This window comes from Lissotriton vulgaris, chromosome 12 (assembly GCF_964263255.1).
Source record: "Lissotriton vulgaris chromosome 12, aLisVul1.2, whole genome shotgun sequence".
In the NCBI taxonomy this organism is placed as follows: Eukaryota; Metazoa; Chordata; class Amphibia; order Caudata; family Salamandridae; genus Lissotriton; species Lissotriton vulgaris.
Window position 1 is genome coordinate 21,380,926 of NC_141700.1, and position 6,511 is coordinate 21,387,436.

A 6,511-nucleotide genomic window follows, 5' to 3' on the forward strand; every position below is an offset into this window, starting at 1 on the left:
TATGCTCACCGCAGACTACAAGATCTTGAGCTCTATCCTGGCGGCGAGGCTCCTACCACACAGGACTGGTGCACGCAGACCAGAACGGTTTTATACCGACTCGAAATACCACGATCAATGTTAGACGACTTGTTCGCCTCATGGACGAGCTGGAGGGGGGGGTCGGGAATGAGCTGGTCCTCTCGGTAGACATAGAAAAAGCTTTCGACAGCCTAGAGTGGGACTACCTCTATGCCGTTATGGAACGATTCGGTCTGGGTACAGGCTATATCCAATGGACGAAGGTCCTCTACGCGGAAGCGATAGCCAGGGTACGAGTTGGGTCGACAGTGTCCCTCCGCTATCCGGTAGAACGGGGCACCCGGCAGGGTTGCTCCCTGTCGCCGCTTCTATTTGCACTGGCTATCGAGCCACTAGCGGCTGAGGCCCGGACGGGGCGGCATTTCCTAGGGGTGCGAGCCCGAGACGGGCAGCAGTTCATCTCGCCTTATGCTGATGATTTACTGCTTTTCCTACATGACGGAGCTGCGGACCTGGAGGGTGCGGAGGCACTACTAGAGCGCTTTGGCGCGCTGTCGGGCCTGAGGGTTAATTGGCCCAAGACAAGTTTGTTCCCGCTATTAGAGGGGGCTGCTCGACCGCAACACCGATCGGCATTGGCCTGGGAACCGGCCTGTATTAAGTACTTAGGGGTCCATATTTACCACAAGGTGGAGGATTTGCTCGAGGGCAACCTAGGGCGGTGCATGCGAGGACTGAAGGGCTGTATGGCCTTCTGGGCCACGTTGCCGCTCTCGGTAGCAGGCCGGATCTCCTTGTTGAAGATGGTCGCCCTGCCGAGATTATTATATTACTTTCGAACGCTCCCAATTTGGATTCCTGGCTCCTTCTTTCGGCAGCTCCGATCTATGATTACGACGTTCCTTTGGGGAGCGGGGCGGTGCAGGGTAGCGCTGGCAACGCTTTCCCGCCCGAAGGATGAAGGGGGACTGGCGGTGCCGGACTTTGAGCTTTATTATTTGGCAGCCCAACTGCAGGTCTTCACGCAAGAGGTGGCACGAGTATTCCGGGGCCCGGAAGACGAAAGGCTGCAGGGGACGCCCCGACATGTCTTGGCGTACATTACCCTCCAACAGCGGATAGATAGTCGGGACTTATCGTTGGAACAACGCACGTACCGTCAATGCTGGAATCGAGCGCAGAAGAGGGCAGGAATTCGGCGCCCATATGCACCGGAGATCCCTCTGGGCATGCTGACAGCGTTGCCGCATGGTGGTGACTGGTCGCATTTACAGAGGTGGGAGGAGGCAGGGGTGCAGGTAATTGGGGACCTATATGAAAATGGCACGCTACTCCCATTCCAAGCACTGCTGGAGCGCTTTGACCTCCCGAGAGGGGGATTTTTACTTCATGCGGCAGTGAGCAGAGCAGTGCAGGCCCACTGGGGCACGGGGCTAGAGGAACCCGCGACGGCAGCTGCATGCCAATATACTATGATGTCGGCGGGTACAATCAAGGCGGTGACGTGCCTCTACAGTAGAATGGTGAGAGAGAATCTCCCTCCTCTTGCATCGCTGAAGGCCAAATGGGAGGTGGACCTGGGTAAAGACATACCTGACACGACGTGGGCGCAGCTGGTCCGTAGGGCTCGCAACAGCACGAGGAATGCTAGATTCCAACTTATCCACTATTATGTGCTACATAGGGCGTACATGACCCCGGGGAGGATCAAGAGGTATTTCGGTGCGATAACGGCGGCCTGCCCCCGGTGCCCGGAAGAGGGGGTCGAGTTAGTACATATGCTGTGGGCGTGCCCGGCCCTTCGGGATTATTGGCAGACCATAGGCGACGTGCTGAACGAAATAACTGAAAGGTCCATCGACTTTGGACCGGCGGAGTGTCTTTTACATTGGTTCCATCATACCCCCAAAACCAAACTCACGAGCAAGTTTATTGACATGGGATTGATGGTAGCTAAAAGGGAGATCACTAGGAACTGGAAAGCGAGGGTGGGTCCGACTCCCAGGAGGTGGAGGCAGGAATTTCTGAAATGGGCGACCGCTGACAGCACGCACAGGTACCAGCTTGCACGCAGGACCCCTAGCCAGAACGCAACTGAAACAGCGACCGCATGGGAAGTGATGGTACAGGCCCTTAGAGATAGCGAGGAGGATGAGGTGGAGGAGGCCCCCGATGCGGGAAGGGTGGTAGGGGCTAGCTGAGGTCCCAGAGACTGCAGGTATATAGGGTCGACAAAGCACACACTTTATCAGAAGAGGAATGGTCGTGGCAAGGGCCTTCGACTGGTGGTGGGGGGAGGGGCGGGCAGGGGGGGGGTTTAGGTTTTAGCGCAGGGGGGGGAGTTGGGGTTTAGCGTGTTGGTTAGATGAGGCATAAAAAGTAGTCATGCACACAATCCTGAGACTAGCTACTCCTATATTTTTAACGTCAGGCATGGGGGAGCCACAAACTGTTTGCCGCCCAACCCCCGGGTTGTGGGCACGAAGGCTGTGTATGGGACAACGGATCATATTACGTAACTGCTCAAACTTACGGGGATGTATAATTGTGCATTTGCCTGCTCTAGCATGACTACAATAAAAATTATTTAAAAAAAAAAAAAAAATTCGCTGTGTTGTGTTACTCTGCCCCAGGGAGGTGTGCATCAACCCATAGATTTTGGCACATTCTCAGATTCACTATTCGTGGTGGACCTGGGAATGCGTCAAAATCAGGGCTACGCCATCCCAGTTGAGGCATAACAAAGAGAAACACCTTTATTGCTCCTCCTTTTTTTCCCTTTTTAAATGTGTGCTGCATTCTGCAGCACACCTAGAAAGAGGAAAATGCCTCAGAGGATTGTTTTTGTGCAAGAAGGTGCCCCTTCCTGCGCAGTAAAATTCTGTCTGCAACGCAGGCACCCTTGCACCACGGCACAGGGGTGCCTGTGTTGGCACTTGAAAGGAGATGGGTAACCCAATAGACCCTTGTAGGCTTGGGCAGTGAGCAATTGAGGTAAAGGGTGGCTACAAGGGATTTAGTTTGTCTATTGACTTGTGATCAATTTGTGAGTTAGTTAACAGAGATCTAACTCTGATGTATCCATAGGATAACGACAAAACTTTTCTTTGATGGAAACAATACATAATAAGTAAGGAATAATGGAAAAGCACCCGGAAAAGTAATTTTATCTGGAAAACATTGTATTGAATAAATCAAAAAATAAAATATATACGGGGATATAATGAACAAATCAAGTAAAAGCAAAAAATGTTATGGACAGAAGTATGCACAAATCAACAAGTCAGTGCATAACAGTTCATCAGCGCCTGTAGATTATAGGCAATAACCAAGTCAGACAATGTACGATGGTTAATTCTTGGTGCAGATGAATTGCTTATGGAGATGATGAAGAGGTCGACGTTTCGGTCTTGGTTGCAGATGTCTATAAGACCATCATCAGGACAGAAATGTTTTTGCAATGAGTGCCCCTCTGTGATATGGCGAAAAATGCTCAAATGTATGAGTCACTGCAGATGGATCGCAATAACGCTCTTGTCTGTGGCATACAGTTGCCCAGATGCAATGTTGGAATCTGTGACCGGCAAAATTGTCAGGTCAGAGGAAGGCGCAATCTATGATTCAGCAAGCGCTTGTAATAGGCAGCGTGTAACGTGTAAGAGCTCGGTAACATCGGTCCGCATTGGCACTTGGCAGCAGTTTGTGTGCCAATGCAGGGAAATAATAGGGATACGTCATATTATGTTACATATGGTGCATTTCTGCCCTTTACCTTTGCGCAGTAAGATGGCTTGCTGCACTGTGTGAAAGTTAGCAAAATATGTCCCAAGAATAGGGTACTATAGCACTAAATGACATATTTGTATTTTGTGTGATTTGACCTAGTAGTTTTTCAAAATTTCACCTAATTGAGTGAAAGGAAATTGTGTATTTTGCACACACCTACCATTAATAACCTGAACCAGACAATATCAAGTGTAGACATTTTAAAGATAATAGACTGTTTCCCTGAAAAGTACATTCCCCCAGCCTGAAGAATATCACTCTGCTGTTCAAGGCCAGACAAGCTGTGGCCCCTTATTTAAAGAGATGTAGTACTGGGCACCAAGGGGCCCACAGCTAAGCCACAGCCCCACCCCTGATGTAAGAGGGCCAGGGTTGGTGACAGCCCAGGGAGCTTTGAAGCTTGGGTCAGAGACATGACATCGCCACCATCTCAGCAATGCATAGCTGGAGGTAGGGGGAGCTGGCCACGAGACCCCCTCACCCCAACTGGATATGTAGAACTGGTGAGGACCACATGGAAATTTGGACCTAGCGTTGGACCCTGCTGATGGAGCCCTGGGCTTCAAAATATATGCCTATGAGCAATGTGGAAGCGCCTGGAGCTCAGAGGATGGGCCACCATGACAGACATGGGTGGACAGCTGCTGCTCCATGGGCCCGTTTGGCCCCCTCCTTTCTTGCGTGTTTATTTCAGGCCTGGTTTATGTGGTGAGTGAGTGCAGTGGAACGCCTCTGGCTGTCAGCTGGCAAACCTTCCAGACCAGCCATGTTTTTATAGCTCGTGCTGGTACAGTTCAGTGGCTTCATAGCGCTTTAAATATTATGCTTTTATAGTTCTTCCTGGTACAGTACAGTGGCTTCGTAGGGCTATAAATTTGTCAGAACTCTGCGTTACCCTTTTATCACCTTCAGGAAGATTGAAGGCTAAGTTTGCCTTACCAGACTGAGGCCTCGTCCAGCTGGTGTGACACTGTCTTGCAGCAAGTGGCAGTACCTTCGGAGTCCCTCAGGTCTGTGCCGATAAATTCCAGAGTCCATGCATAACCACTGAGTCCGCTTGTGTAGGCACACTTTTTGTAGATACCAAAGGACAGGTGTTGGGGAGGAGAAATGTCTCATGAATGGCTCTGGACCTGCCTCAAGGTCATCAGAGGATGCTGTAGGTTGGCTGTGTGGCTGATCAAAGCTGGGAAGCTCTCTGCTCGCCTGCTGCTCGTTGCTCCGAGTCCAGAGACAGTTCAGACACAAATGGCCAGCCCTTTCCAGAACTTTCACAATGGCACAGTTGTGTACAGATCCGCCTTCAGAAATGGAGCATTGCATGGAATACCAGATCACCACTTTTCAGAGGTACGCTGGCAAGGACGGAGACCGCGGCAAAATGTAATTCAAAGAGTTTGCGCATTTCATTTCCAGAGCGTAAAAGCTTAACAAAGAGGCACTGAAGAAAATGATGGCCTCCTAGTCTAGTGTTTGGTGGTGTTGATGGGAAGAAAGATAACCAGATTGACTTCCAGGAGTTTTTGAGCCTGATTGGGGGTATGGTGATTGCCTGCCGCAAAGCAATAATGTGAAGGCAAATTTGTACCCAAGCCAGATCTCAAGTATGCAGACGTACATCACACTTTGCTTCCTCACAGTTACCTTCCATAAAAGATCACAGCACATTTGTCATAAATGATCAGAAATGGGGCCATTTCTCACAGTCAATGTATTTTCGTTGTTGATTTTGACTGGAACCCACACTCTTCTGATCACCTCGAGGGGGTAATGTCCAGCAAATAGTTTTATTTAAATTTAAATTAGCCAGTCCGACCTTGCTGAGCACGCTAAACTGGCAGCTCATTTGTTATTCTTGGAGCATGAAAAAGATCTGGAATGTGGAGCAAAGAAAACAGAAGTGCCTCCTTTAGTAGCTTCTTTTACTTGAGCCCAAGGCAAACCCAAGAACTGCCCAGTCATGCAGTAGCGAGTACATTTGTCCAATTAAACTACTGACCCAGCCACATGGAAGTAGTGCCCCATGCCATGCTGCAATCCCGAAATAGCTCAACCTTTCCTCAAATAGTGCTCTGTCCACGCCGGGCCTGCAACCAGGGCCATGAGTCAATGCTGGCAATGTTCCAAGCAGCCCTTAGGTCACTACCCAGGCATGGCAGCGACTGTCTCTCTCTCTGCTCCCAGTGTTGCACATTTTCTCATATCCACAGACAAAATATATATAAGAAGGCAGCCACGCGACCATGGTCTGATGCCAGTCGAGCCTACCGAAGGATGCAAGCACAGAGATTACAAACATTTATGGGCCGGGTTCTATTCTTGTTCGTTGATCTTTCAAGAGAATACTCCTGGTATAAACTCATAAAGCCAATATGCCAGCAGTTGCCTTATTTGTAAACAAATAAGAGATAATAATTTAAAAAATAAAGGATTATCAGGGGAAGCTGTTTGTTTGTGTCCCCCGCCTCAGCACACATAAGGCGGTGGCTGGAAGCATTTGTGACACAGATTGAGCCAGAGAAGGGTTCATTGGTACACCCCGCGTGCCCTCCTCGAGTGCTACTACCACCAGCTCCCTGGGGCAGGGGCTGACAGCAGTAGCAGCAAGATGAATGATACTGCCAGGCAAGCCATCTTTTACCCGACCCATACCCAAGAGATGTCTACACACAAAAGCCCTGTTCAGCAACTTGAGAGGGGGTGA

At 49.9% G+C, this 6,511-nt stretch overlaps 1 pseudogene; it reads left to right on the forward strand.

Moving 5' to 3' along the window:
* Positions 1 to 5,083: 5,083 nt before the first annotated feature.
* Positions 5,084 to 5,381, forward strand: LOC147673087 (protein S100-A11 pseudogene; annotated as a pseudogene).
* The last annotated feature ends 1,130 nt before the right edge of the window (positions 5,382 to 6,511 follow it).